The 14,781-nt window shown below is 49.7% G+C and overlaps 1 long non-coding RNA gene across 3 annotated transcripts; it reads right to left on the bottom strand.

Moving 5' to 3' along the window:
* Positions 1–306: 306 nt before the first annotated feature.
* Positions 307–12,721, bottom strand: LOC115893859. Of its 3 annotated transcripts, none has more exons than XR_004053879.1 (5): positions 12,597–12,721; positions 12,007–12,078; positions 11,293–11,444; positions 3,262–3,419; positions 307–653 (listed from the first exon to the last, which is right to left on the bottom strand). It is a non-coding gene; the product is annotated as an uncharacterized LOC115893859 (long non-coding RNA). The 3 variants fall into 3 exon arrangements; XR_004053880.1 differs by having other exon boundaries at positions 3,262–3,333; XR_004053881.1 differs by lacking the exon at positions 307–653 and adding an exon at positions 2,229–2,282.
* Positions 12,722–14,781: the final 2,060 nt, after the last annotated feature.

Below are 14,781 nucleotides of genomic sequence, written 5' to 3'. Positions count from 1 at the left end.
GCCCTAACCCCCAGTATCTGTGAATGTGACCTTATTTGGAAATAGGGTCCTTGCAGATATAATTAAGACGAGGTCATCAGGTGGGGCCTAATCCAATATGAGTGGTGTCCTTACAAGAAGAGGAAAATGCCGTATGACATTGGAGGCAGAGAGTGGAGCGATGCATTTGTAAATCTAGGGCTAAAGCCGGAAAGGCAAGAAAGGACCTTCCCCTAGAGGTTTCAGAGAAGGCACAGCACTGCCCGCACGTTGGTTTCAGACTTCTGGCCTCTGGGACTGTGAGAGAACACATTTCTGTGGTTTTCAACCACCGGGTTTGTGGGACTTTATTAGAGCAGCCACAGAAAAAAACAACATATGGGAAGAAGATTGGCTGTGAATTGGAAGTTTTCAGGGCAAAGCAGAGTCCAGTCAGCCTCAGAGAATGTGGATGCGGTGCCCAGAGACCAGGGTAGGCCAGATCCGCCACTCCTGAGCAGGTCCAGCGATGGCAGGTAGGGCAAGAGACTCCTTTCCCGGCCCATGAAAGCTTCTCCACACAGCCAAACACCATCTTCAAAAGGAAACAGGAGGGAGATCCCTCCAGTGCAGAGAAACCACTCTTACAAGGGATAGGCCTTTGAACGGACCACATATTTGCCTGTAAGAGACGACTTTACAAAAAAAAAAAAGAGATTCAGTTTTGTCACCCCTCCTCCTCCAACTGCCAAGACATCAGCAGGAAAGAGGGCACAAGGCAAAAAGAGATCAGATCTGGAAAATCCAGGCTTTTCACACAACTTAGCCCAAGAACGTACATTTCACCTCGTACACCCTATACTCTTTTTTTTTTTTGACACAGAGTCTCACTCTGTTGTCCAGGCTGGAATGCAATCGTGCAATCTCAGCTCATTGCAACCTCTGCCTCCCAGGTTCAGGTGATTCTCCTGCCTCAGCCTCCCAAGCAGCTGGGCTTATAGGCTCGTGCCACCATGCCCAGCTAATTTTTGTATTTTTGTTTGAGATGGGGTTTCACCATGTTGGCCAGGCTGGTCTCGAACTCCTGACCTCAAGTGGTCCATCAACCTTGGCTTCCCAAAGTACTGGGATTGTAGGCATGAACCACTGTGCCTGGCCCCCTACACTCATTTCTACAGATAGTTTCTGCAGAGTTAGGGCACCCTACAGGAGAGGCTTAGGTAGGAAACCAAGGTAAGTTCACAGGGGCATCTGCAGATGGGGCCACCCAGTTCATCACCAGGATGTTCACTGGAGCATGACATACAAACGCAAATGTCAGAAGCAACCTACATATCCACACGGGACTGGGTCATAAATAATGATAATGGATTTCTATGCAACCATTAAAATTATGCTGTCAAAAGTGGTTTCATAATATGGGCCCAGCATGGTGGCTCATGCCTGTAATTCCAGCAATTTGGGAGGCCAAGGCAGTCAGAACACTTGAGGCCAAGAGTTCAAGACCAACCTGGCCAACATGGTGAGACCCCATCTCTACTAAAAATACAAAAATCAGGCCGGGCGCAGTGGCTCACACCTGTAATCCCAGCACTTTGGGAAGCCAAGGTGGACGGATCATCTGATATCAGAAATTTGAGATCAGCCTGACCAACATGGAGAAACCCTGTCTCTACTAAAAATACAAAATTAGCCAGGCGTGGTGGCGCATGCCTGTAATCCCAGCTACTCGGGAGGCTGAGGCAGGAGAATCTCTATCTCAAATAAATAAATAAATACAAAAATTACTTGGGCATGGTGGCAGGCGCCTGTAGTCCCAGCTCCTTGGGAGGTGGAGGTGGGAGGATCACCTGAGCCCGGGAGGCGGAGGTTGCAGTGAGCCCAGATCGCACCACTGCACTTCAGCCTGGGCAACAGAGCAAGACTCTGTCTCAAAAAAAAAAAGTGATTTACTAATACGGTGAAAGGTTATGATAAATGTTAAGTAATAGCAACAATAATAATAAATCAGCCTAAAAGGGTGTCTTTTTTTTTTTTTTTTTTTTTTGAGACAGAGTCTCATTTTGTCACCCAGGCTGGAGTGACAGTGGTATGATCTCAGCTCACTGCAACCTCCACCTCCTGGATTCAAGTGATTCTCCTGCCTCAGCCTCCCGAGTAGCTGGAATTAGAGGCACGTGCCATCAGGCCTGGCTAATTTTTGTATTTTTAGTAGAGATGGGGTTTTACCATGTTGGCCGGACTGGTCTTGAACTCCTGGCCTCAAGTGATCCGCCTGCCTCGGCCTCCCAAAGTGCTGGAATTACAGGCATGAGTCACCGCCCCTGGAAAAGGGTATCTTTTTTTTTTTTTTTTTTTTTTGAGACGGAGTCTCGCTCTGTCACCCAGGCTGGAGTGCTGTGGCCGGATCTCAGCTCACTGCAAGCTCCGCCTCCCGGGTTCACGCCATTCTCCTGCCTCAGCCTCCCGAGTAGCTGGGACTACAGGCGCCGCCACCTCGCCCGGCTAGTTTTTTGTATTTTTTAGTAGAGACGGGGTTTCACCGTGTTAGCCAGGATGGTCTCGATCTCCTGACCTCGTGATCCGCCCGTCTCGGCCTCCCAAAGTGCTGGGATTACAGGCTTGAGCCACCGCGCCCGGCCGGAAAAGGGTATCTTAATATGATTCCAATATTTATGTGATGTTGCTGTGTAAGGCTAACTGCTTTAACCAACAACTCCCAGAGTTCAATGGCTTAACACAACTAAGGTTCGTTTCTCCCCAAGACACTACCAAATGTGGGCCAGCATGGGATGGGAGGGGTCTGGACTCTACTGGCTCATTTGGGAACCCCGGTTTCTTCCATCTAGCAGCTTGGCTGCTCACTAGGGTGTTGGAGCCCTTCACTGGGTCCTTCCCGTCCTGAGAGCATCCAAAGAAGAGAGAACTTGAGGCTGGGCGCGGTGGCTCAAGCCTGTAATCCCAGCACTTTGGGAGGCCGAGATGGGCGGATCACAAGGTCAGGAGATCGAGACCATCCTGGCTAACCCGGTGAAACCCCGTCTCTACTAAAAAATATAAAAAACTAGCCGGGCGAGGTGGCGGGCGCCTGTAGTCCCAGCTACTCGGGAGGCTGAGGCAGGAGAATGGCGTAAACCCGGGAGGCGGAGCTTGCAGTGAGCTGAGATCTGGCCACTGCACTCCAGCCTGGGTGACAGAGCCAGACTCCGTCTCAAAAAAAAAAAAAAAAAAAAAAAAAGAAGAGAGAACTTGAAGGAGTAATAGAAGATTTTATGGAACAGGCTGATAAGTAAGGGACATTACCTTCTCCCACATTCCATTGGTCAGACTCAGTCATGTGACACTCTCCTTGCAGGGAAGGCTGGGAAATGTAGTCTAGATGCATGTCGGAGGAGAAGGGAAACAGGATTTGCTGAACACACAGCATCACGTCTGCCAGTTAATATGCATAAAAAACACTACTGCAAGGAAATCACCCCATTTAACAGTCATTATTCCTGGGTGGTGAAACTATAAGCATTTAAAATTTTTTTCATATTTACCTTACTTTGAATTTTTTAATTTTCTGAAATAAACTTTCAGTATTTTTACAGAGAGAAAAAAATGTAATTTTGTAATTGAAAAAATAGTCTTCAGGCTTCTTTCGGGATTTGGACAGGATTGTTTGGTGGTCAGTCTTACAGATTATATAATCAAAGGAAACTTGTATTACTTTCTATGCTAGTCTGTTTGGACTGCTGAAACGAATACTATAAACTAGGTAGCTTATAAAATACAGAGATTAGTGCAGTTTTGTTACATATGTAGTAAAAGGAAAAAAATTCAAAAATAAAAATAAAACACAATAGAGATTAGGCCAGGCAAAGTGGCTCATGCCTGTAATCCCAGCACTTTGGGAGAATCACTTGAGCCCAGGAGTTGGAGACCAGCCTGGGCAACATGGTAAGACCCTTTCTCTATAAAACATGAAAAACAAAATCAAATTAGCCAGGTATGGTGGTGCACACTTGCAGTCCCAGCTACTCAGGAATCTGAGGATCGCTTGAGCCGGGAAGGTTGAGGTTACAGTGAGCCGTAATTGTGCCAGCCACTCCAGCCTGGGCGACAGGGTGAGACCCTGTCTCAAAAAAGAAAAAAAGTAAAGAAAAACAACAGAGATTGATTTCTCACAGTTCCAGAGGCTGGAAGTCCAAGATTAAGGCACCAGCAGATTCAGTGTCTGGGGAGGGTCACTTTCTGGTTCTTGGACAGGACCACACCTCTGCATCCTCATGTGGAAGGGACAAGACAGCCCTCTGTGGCCTCTTCTATAAGGGCATGAATCCCATTCCTGAGGGCTCCACCCTCATGACCAGGTCTCCCCCAAAGGCCCCACCTCCTCATGCCACCACCTTAGGGGTTAGGTTTCAACTCATGCATTTGAGGGGCACACACATTGAGACCACGGCACCTTCCTCAGCCTTAAAGTCTCCACCTCTGTAAAATGGGAAATAAAAATGACAGACGCCACATAGAGAGCTGGGAAAATGAAATGAGAAAGCGTGGACGTGCCATTGGCATGGCATGATTTCCATCGGTCAAACCTCCTTCCCTGCCCGTCCACTTGCCCCCTCCTGGGTCACAAGTCCGGGCCTCCTCCTCGTCCCTCGCCCACCCACACCATCTCTCCGACTCTCTCTCACCTGGCGACCCTGCTTTTTATTTCAGAGGCACAGAGACAAGAAGGAGAAAACCCCGGGACGGCCACCTTGGCTCCTACCCCTGGGCGCCTGGGCCTGTCCCTCAGCCATCTTCCTGCTTCCAGACATGGACACTCAGGTCCCCAGGCAACCCTGTCTTGCACCAGATCCCAACTCCCCTCTGCCCTTCATCACCCAGAGTCCCATCCCTGCGGCACGGTTCTCACCAGTATCCAGAGGGTCCACGGCCACTCCCACCCTCAGAAAGCCTCTGACCACACCCGTCTCTCTGACCATCACCCCATTTCTCTGCTCCCCTTTATGGCAACATTTATCAAAAGAGTAGGCCACGTGCAGTGGCTCACCCCTGTAACCCCAGCACTTTGGAAGGCCAAGGTAGGAGGATTTTGAGCCGCGGAGTTTGAGGCTGCAGTGAGCTATAATGGCACTACTGCTCTCCAGCCTGGGTGACACAGCAAAACCCTGTCTCTAGAAGAAAAGAGAGAGGGAGAGTTTTCTACCTGTTGTGTCTGCTTCTTTTCATCCCAGGCTCCCAGAACCCACTCCAGATAGGCGCCACACCCTCTGTCCACCAACATTGCTCTGATAAAGCTCATCAATGGCCTCCCCACTGCTCACCCGATGGTCGATCTTCAGCCTCCTCTTCCCTGACCCTCAGCAGGCTGTGGCCCTGGCATCACTCCCTCTGCCTCGATACCCACTGCAGGCACTCATGATTCTTTCCCCTCCAACCTGACCGCCACGCTTCCTCAAGCTTCTTGGCTGGTTCCTTCCTCTCCATGTCTATGGCCTCTAAAATCCTTGCAACGACCAAGACTCAGGCCCTGGACACTGTTACGGGTTGACTCGTGTCCTTGGAAAGGATATGCCATTGGTGTATATCACAGAGCCCTTAAAAGGAAGGGAATTCCGACTCTTGCTACAGTGTGGACTGACCTTAGGGACATTATGCTCAGTGAAATAAGCCAGACACACAAAAAAACAAAGACTGTATGACTCCATTTATATGAGATCCCTAGAGAAGTCAAATTCATAGAGCTAGAAACCAGAATGGCAGCTGCCCAGCGCTGGGGCAGGGGAGAATAAGGAGCTAGTGTTCACTGGGTGCAGTGTTTCAGTTCAGGCAGATGAAAAGTTTCTGGAGACGGATGCTGGTGATGGCTGCAGAGAATGTGAATGTTCTTAATGCCACTGCACTATGCACTGAAAAATGGTGAAGATGGGGCTGGGCTCAGTGTTACACACTGTAGTCCCTGCTACTCAGGAGGCTGAGACAGGAGGATCATGTGGGCCCAGGAGTTGGAGGCTGCAGTGAGCCCTGATCACGCCTGCGAATAGCCACTGTACTCCTGCTTGGGCAACGTAGTGAGACCCTGTCTCAAAAAATTTTTTTGTTTAAATGGCGAAGATGGTCTATTTTATGGTTGTGTACTTTTTTCACCATATAAAAAAAGATAACCAAAGCCAGGTACAATGGCTCATGCCTGTGATCCCAGCACTTTGGGAGGCTGAGGCAGACAGATCACTTGAGGCCAGGAGTTCGAGACCAGCCTGAGAAGCACAGTGAAACCCCGTCTCTATTTTAAAAAAATACAAAAATTAGCCTGGCATGGTGGCACACACCTATAATCCCAGCTGCTCAGGAGGCCGAGGCACAAGAATAGCTTGAGCCCAGGAGGTGGAGGCTGCAATGAGCCAAGATCATGCCACTGCATTCCAACCTGGGCAACAGAGCAAGACTCTGTCTCAAAAATAAATAAATACAAAATAAAAATAAAATTTAAAAGTATAACCTAGCCAGGCATGGTGGCTCACGCCTGTAATCCCAGCACTTTGGGAGGCCGAGGAGGGCAGATCATGAGGTCAGGAGATGGAGACCATCCTGGCTAACACGGTGAAACCCCATCTCTTCTAAAAATACAAAAAATTAGCCGGGCGTGGTGGTAGGCATCTGTAGTCCCAGCTACTCAGGAGGCTGAGGCAGGAGAATGGCGTGAACCCAGGAGGCAGAGCTTGCAGTGAGCCGAGATCATGCCACTGCACTCCAGCCTGGGTGACAGAGCGAGACTCTGTCTCAAAAAAAAAAAAAAAAAAAAAGTATAACCTAAAAATGTCTTTAAATAAAAATAAAACAATAAAAAAGATGTATTGAAATTCTATCCCCAGTAACTCAGACCTTATGTGGAAATAGGGTCATTACCAGTTAGGATGAGGTCCTACCTGAGCAGGGTTCACCTTTAATCCAATATGCCTAGAGCATCCTTATTACAAGAGGACTGAGACACATGGGAAGAACAGGATGTGACAACAGCTGAAGCCAAGGACACCAAGGATGGCCAGCCACCTCCAGGAGCTGGGAAGAGGCAAGAAAAGGCTCCAGCCAGAGCCTCGAAGGGAGAGCAGCACTGCTGACACCTCAGCGTCAGACTTCTGGCCTTCTGAACTGTGAGACAATAAACTCCTGTTGTCTGAAGCCACCCAGTTTGTGACACCGTGTCACAGCAGCCCTGGGAGACGGATACAGGCCCCTCCTCTTCTCCCTCCCAGCCTAGGTGGTCTCATCCCGACTAGTGGCAGCAATGGCGCCTCTGGAACTGTGACTCCCGCACTGACGCCTCCATCCCACCCTTCCCCGTCAACTCCAGGCTCATCTTGCCCACGCCCTGCCGGGTGTCTAACAGGCACCTGACATGTAACATGTCTACAACACAACTTCCCTTCTTCACCCTCAAAACTTGCTTTGTTTTCTCAGTTAATGGCTCCTCATCCAGCAAGTGACCTGAGCCCAGAACTCTAGAATCCTTCCCGACTTCAGCTCTTCTCACAAACCCTCATCCAAAGCGTCAGCTAATCCTGGCAACTCCACCTTCCAATTAGACCCTAAGCCTCATTCTTTCTCATCTGCCGCTTCCACTTGGCCTGGATTCTGGCACCGGCGGGGCTCCCTGTGTCTGCCCCACTCAGTCCTCAGCATTCCCAGTACAGCAGCTGGAGATCTTTTTATTTATTTATGTTTTTATTTTTTGAGACAGGGTCTTGCTCCATCTCCCGTGCTGGAGTACAGTGGCGCGATTATAGAACACTGCAGCCTCAAACTCATGGGCTCAAACAACTTTCCCACCTCAGCCCCCCAAGTAGCTGAGACCACAGGTACACGCCATGATGCCCAGCTAATTTTTGTATTTTTTGTAGAGATGGGGGTCTCACTATATTGCCCAGGCTGGTCTCAAACTCCTGAGCTCAACTGATCCTCCAGTCTTGGCCTCCCAAAGTGCCGAGATTACAGGCATGAGCCCCCACACCCGGTGTGATATCTCCTTTGCCCATCCCCCTGCCACCATCAGCCCCCACCTCAACAGTCACTTCCATGATACAGGCTGGATCCTGGCTTGGTCAACAACACCCTTTCTTTCCTTTTCTTTTTTTTTCTTTTTTGAGGCAGGATCTCACTATGTTGCCTAGCTGGAGTGCAGTGATGTGATCATGGCTCACTGCAGCCTCAAACTCCTGGGCTAAAATGATCCTCCCACCTCAGCCTCCCAGGTACCTGGGACTACAGGCACCACCATGTCCAGCTAACTTTTTTAAATTTTTTTGTAGAGACAGGGTCTCACTGTATTGCCCAGGCTGGTCTCAGAGTCCTGGGCTCAAGTGATCCTCCCATCTCAGGCTCCCAAAATGCTGGGATTACAGGCATGAAGCCACCATGACTGGCTGTTTTTTATTTTTTATGTTTTTAGAGACAAGGTCTTCTTCTGTCATGCAGGTTGGAGTGCAGCGGCATGATCATAACTCACTGTGGCCTCCAATTCCTGGTTTCAAGCAATTCTCCTACCTTAGCCTCCCCAAGCAGGTGGGACTGTAGACGTGCACCACCGTCCCAGGCTAATTTTCTTTTTTATAGAGATGGGGTTTTGCTGTATTGCCCAGGCTGCAGTGCAGTGGCATAATCATAGCTTACTATAGCTTTGAACTCTTTGATCAAGCGATCCCTCTGCCTTGGCCTTCCAAAGAGCTGGGACTATTGGTGTGAGCCACCATGCCCATCCCCCTTATTTTATATCACAAACCACCTTTCCTGGGACTCCCTCTGTCTCCCTGCCTTTATTTTTCTCCATTGTGTAGTACCTGCCACCTCTAATAAAGTATATAATGTACGCAGTTTTTCACTTACTGTCCATCTCCCTCCAGTAGAACATAGAGGCCATGATGGCAGGAAGCTTTGTCTCTTTTTCCTGCTATGTTTCAGGACAAGAACAGGGCCTGGCACAGCGTGCTGCTTAGTAGATAGTGAATGAATGAGCATATGAATGAATGGATTTTCTGATGAAGGCCCACATTTTCTCATAGTCAGTTTCAGCTCTAGAAGGAGGCTGGTGGACTGGGCGCAGTGGCTTGTGACTGTAATCCTAGCACTTTGGAAGGCAGAGGCGGGTGGATCACCTGAGGTCAGGAATTCAAGACCAGCCTGGCCAACATGGCAAAATCCCATCTCTACTAAAAATACAAAAATTACCAGGCATGGTGGCCCATGCCTGTAGTCCCAGCTACTCGAGCAGCTAAGTCAGGAGAATCACTTGAACCCAGGAGGCAGAGGTTGTAGTGAGCCAAGATCTCACCACTGCACTCCAGCCTAGGCAACAGAGCGAGACTCCGTCATAAATAAATAAATAAATAAATAAATAAATAAATAAATAAATAAATGGAGGCTGGATGAGATGGAGGAGCAGGGGGCTCCCTTTCTTACTTGAAAGCTTATTTAGATCTTCCCTCATAGGACCTACGGTCGTTTCAGTGCCCGCTGAACTGAGGTCTGGTCAGGGCTGGAGAAGTCTGTTTAGTATTGTTTCTCATCTGTGTGATTTCTGATGCTCCCTTATCCCTGGCTCACTGTGGCTGCTCCTCACCTGCTAGACTGAACACCAACTCCCCACCACCCCCATCAAGACTGCGCAGTAAACTGCCCTCCCCAAACCCCATTACTCCCTAATTCTGGGCCTTCCTCAATCCCAGCCCACATGTGTCTCTCAATCTCAGCCATTTCGTGAGGGAGGAGGCAGGACTGGACTCTGAGGCGGGGCTCAAACACCTGACCAAATTGAGAACTAGCTAAAACAGAGAAGCAACAAAAGCACTTCTCTGTAAGACATGCCCACCAGGGTGCCATGTCAGTTTACCCATGCCATGACAGCATCCAGCAGTAACTGCCCCTTTCCATGGCAACAACCCAACCATTGGGAAATTGCCACCCTTTTTCTCAAAATTGCTGCATAATCTGCCCCTTGATTTGCAAATAATTAAAAGTGGGTATATTGGCCAGGCACGGTGGCTCACACCTGTAATCCCAGCATTTTGGGAGGCCAAAGACAGGCAGATCACCTGAGGTCAGGAGTTCGAGACCATCCTGGCCAACAAGGTGAAACCCCATCTTTACTAAAAATACAAAAGTTAGCTGGGTGTGGTGATGGGTGCCTGTAATCCCAGCTACTTGGGAGTCTGAGGCAAGAGAATCGTTGGAACCCGGGAGGTGGAGGTTGCAGTGAGCCAAGATCGTGCCACTTCACTCCAGCCCGGGTGACAGAGTGAGACACAACCTTAAAATAAGTAAAATAAAATAAAAGTGGGTATAATAAATGTAAGTGCAGAACTGCCTCTGAGCTGCTACTCTGGGCACACTGCCCATGGGGGAGCCCTGCTCCACTCAGATCAGAACCTCTGCTGCTGTTGTGCATGGCTGTCTCAACACAAGCTGCTGCCTAACACCAGCAGCTCACCCTTGAATTATTTCCTGGGCAAAGCCAAGAACCCTCCAGGGCTAAGCCCCGATCTGGGGGCTCACCTGCCCTGCATCATTACCAGCTGTGTGACCTTGGGCACAGCTTCCCCCAAGCCTTAGTGTCTCTGATACAGTTTGGATTTCTGTCCCTGCCCAAATCTCATGTCAAATTGTAATCCCCAGTGTTAGAGAAGGGGCCTGGTGGGGGGTGTTTGAATCATGCGGCTGACTTCCTCCTTGCTGTTCTTATGAGAGTGAGTGAGTTCTCACGAGATCTGGTTGTTTAAAAGTGGGCAGTACCTCTCCCCTCTCCAGCCAGGTAAGTGTGCCTGCTTCTCCTTTGCCTCCCACCATTACTGTAAGTTTCCTGAGGCTTCCCCAGCCATGCTTCCTATGTAGCCTTCAGAATCATGAGCCAATTAAACCTCCTTTCTTTGTAAATTACCCAGAGCCATGAGCCAATTAAACCTCTTTTCTTTATAAATTACCCAGTCTCAGGTAGTTCTTTATAGCAATGTGAGAAGAGACTAATACAGTCTCCATCTGTAAAATGGAGAAGTCAACAGTCTCTGCCTCATTCTAAGATGTAAATGAGATTTGACTGTCAATGCTCAGCACAGTGCCTCAAAAGCAGTGATCACCCCTAAAGCATCACCTAGTGTAAAAATTATCATCATGGTCAAATGTCTCCAAATGCTCGCGTTTCTCCATCCAGCACCTGTGGATGTCCCATTAGGATTTTTTAATATTGTGATTTATCAGTGACCACCATAGCCCAGGTCCTGTCACTAAGCCCCCGTGTGCCAGGCCCTCTGTGTGCACCATCCTGGCATCTGCTGGAGCCCCCCGAGTGCTGACCTTGTCTGCTCTTCTCTGCACGTGTTCTTCCTCCAGAAGCCTGTAGTTTGGAATCACCATCTTTCTCTTTTTCTTGCTCCCAGTGTCCAGGATCCCAGCTAAATGGCCCCCTAAAACTGTGGAATATCTGGAGAGTGCCCCCTGACCCAGACCTGTGGAGATGGTGGAAGAGACAGGCAAAAGGAAGCATGTCTTTGAGATCCTGAAACTTACATGTAGTTGTGGGGAGGCCAGGCAAGGTGACTCACGCCTTTAATCCCGGCACTTTGGGAGGCCAAGGCGGGCAGATCATCTGAGGTCAGGAGTTTGAGACCAGCCTGGCCAACATGGGGAAACCCCATCTCTACTAAAAATACACAAATTAGCCGGGCATGGTGGCACATGCCTGTAATCCCAGCTACTGGGGAGGTTGAGGCAGGAGAATTGCTTGAACCCAGAAGGCGGAGGTTGCAGTGAGCCAAGATCACACCCCTGTACTCTAGCCTGGGCAACAAGAGCGAAACTCCGTCTCAGAAAACAGACAAACAAACAAAATAAAACAAACAAACAAAAAACCATGTAATTGGAGAGAAGGGGTGATTTGCACCTAGAGTTCCCAGGCAACAATTCAAGCCAATGGCAGAAAGCTGGACAGGATTCACACCGGAGTTGCAGGCAGTTCCTGCTGGTGCTTCTGTCAGAAGCCAGGTCTGGGTGTCAGGCAGCAACTCTTACCCTGGGGTCAAGAACTCTGTCTGTTGCCTTCACCTTCCTCTCCCTTTCCTCTTGCTTGGAGGTTGGATGATCCTGAGAAGACGGGATTGAGGGCAAAGGTGGAACTGGAGACAGGGCCCAGGCCCCTCTGCCCAGAGAGCAGGTGGGAGAGAGGACACTGATTCTGGACAGGGCCACAATTACGGGAGAAACCCCAGAAAACCAGAACCAGAGAGCCCTGCTGACGCTACCCACTCTCCTAACTTTACAGAGGGCAGCCTGATGACCAGGGAAGGGAGAGGACTTCCCCAAGGTCACAGACAAAGTCAGCCTCAGGGCTGAGACCCTGACACGGGTCTCTTGACCGTACCTCCAGCCCTCTGTCCTCTGGACAGAAAGGGGGGCATTGTAGAGAGTTCTGGGGAGAATGTTATTTTTGGTGGTGGCCAAGGTGCTGTGCTAGGACCTTCTGACATCTCAGCGAATCCTCCCCCTGCACGAGGGAGGACACTATTATTGTCCCCGATCGTCAGAAGAGGAAGACCAGTGATGGGAAGCAATTTGCTCAAGATTCTGCAGCCCAGAGACCCATCCTGAGCCCAAGTTCCTACCCCGACCCTGCCGTGCTCCTCAGAATCAGAGAGAGACCTGCCGGGTTGGCAAAGACAGCCTTGCCCCTGCCAGGCTCCGAACCCCAGTCTCATCTGCAAGGCGGAGGCCACCTCTCTTCTCAAGCTTGTTTCCAGAATGAAAGGAGGAAGTGTGTGGCCTGGCCCTGTGGGAGGCGCTTGGGAAACCACAAATGTGTAGTGGGCGGCCCATCCTCAAAAGTTCGGCAAACACAAAGCACTTTTTCTTTACAATTTTTTTAGCAATTTTTTTTATTGTGGTAAAATATCCATACCAGAAAGTTACCATTTTAGTCATTTGTACGTGTTCCATTCGGTGGCTTCAAGCACATTCACATCGTTGTGTAACCATCCCCACCATCCATCTCCAGAACCGTCTCATCTTCCCAAACGCACACTCTGTGTCCGTGAGACAGTCACTCCCGGCAGCCCTTCTTACACTTTCAAAAATGAACCTCCTGCCGCATATCCTGGCTGGGCAGGCTGGGAAGGGGAAAAAAATGACAATAGGCTGGCAGAATAATGAGGACAGAGAACAGGAAGTAAGGAAAGAAGAGGCTTGGGGGGCTGGGTGCGGTGGCTCACGCCTGTAATCCCAGCACTTTGGGAGGTCAAGGAGGGTGGACCACAAGGTCAGGAGATCGAGACCATCCTGGCTAACACGGTGAAATCCTGTTTCTACTAAAAATACAAAAATTAGCCAGGTGTGGTGGCATGCACCTGTAGTCCCAGCTACTCAGGAGGCTCAGGCAGAAGAATTGTTTGAACCTGGGAGGTGGAGGTTGTGGTGAGCTGAGATCGTGCCACTGGACTCCAGCTTGGGTGACAGAGCGAGATTTTGTCTCAAAAAAAAAAAAAAAAAGAGACTTTTGGGCAGAGCATCAGGATGGCTGTTTCCAGAGGCCAGACCAGCTGCAACCTCCCTGCAGGTCCCTGCTGGAGCCACCTGTCCCCAACTCCCACCACGCCTCCAATCAGGAACAGCCAAGATCAAGATAACTTCCTGGCCCAGCCTCAGGGCCCTCATCTCTAAAATGGGGATGCTGATAAGAGTTGGTACCTCCTAAGGTTGTTGTGAGAATTGATTGATAATGTTCTCATAAAGCACTTAGCCTCTGCCTGGCATGAGACGGCCTTTGGGACCAACCACCATTGGTGTCACTGTCATTATTATTCCACCCCAAGAACCAGAAACAGAGCCAAGGTCCTCGTGCTTTTCCATCCAACTTTATCCTTTACTTCCCCAAACAACCCAGCTGGTCTTCTCACTACCCCCACCCCGGACCAAGTCCTTGAGTTTAGTTCAATCTGAGTTCATTGAGCACCTACTATGTGACCAATTTCACGGTGGACACTATGACCAAAGAGGCAAGCAAGGCATAGTGCCCACCCCAGAAGGCTCTCGGTGACATGAAGAGGCAGCCTCAGGTTCAGATCTCTTTGGGCCAATCCAGTCAGTGAAAAGCACATTTCTGTTCCAGGGGAGAGCGATGAAAGGGTCTGGAGGGTGCAGGGGTCAGGGAGGCTTCCTGGATGAGGCAAATAAAGGTGGGCAGGACAGTTCAGAGAATGGGAGCCACACAGGCCAAGGCCAGGAAGAACCAAATGCCCCGGGATCTTAAGAGAATCGGAAGTGATTTAGTATTAAGGGAGCATGGGGTGTGAGGCAGAGAGTGGGAGCGGTCATGGATCCAGAGGAACCAATGGGGTAGGGCAAGTTGAGGGTCTGTGTGTGCCCAAGGAGAGTCAGGATGCTCCTTTGCAGATGACCAGTGCCATGGAAGCAGTGACATCTGCATCTTGGTCTTAGAGTTGGGGCCCAGGGTCATGTGGACAGAGGGAGGTTAGAGAGATGACGACAGTGGACAGGTGCTACTGAAGGCATCTTGGGAGAAGAGCGGGTAACCGGAAAGGGAGTGAGTGGTGCAGGAATGGCGAGGCGGAGGTGGACTGCAGAGATTCCAGAGGTAAAACTGTCAGGATGGCGTGGTCGGCAGAACAATGCCTCCATAATGTCTGCATCCCAATCCCCGGAACATATGGATCTCCTTCTTATATTTCATGACAGGGGAGAATTAAGGTTGCAGGTGGAATTGAGGTTGCTAATCAGCTGATTTTGCGAAGTGGAGATTATTCTGGATTATCTGGGAGGACCAATGTAATCACA

The sequence above is a fragment of the Rhinopithecus roxellana genome, chromosome 16 (genome assembly GCF_007565055.1).
Source record: "Rhinopithecus roxellana isolate Shanxi Qingling chromosome 16, ASM756505v1, whole genome shotgun sequence".
NCBI lineage: Eukaryota > Metazoa > Chordata > Mammalia > Primates > Cercopithecidae > Rhinopithecus > Rhinopithecus roxellana.
Note: the sequence above shows the minus strand (reverse complement) of the source record. Positions and strands in the feature narration are given on the sequence as shown.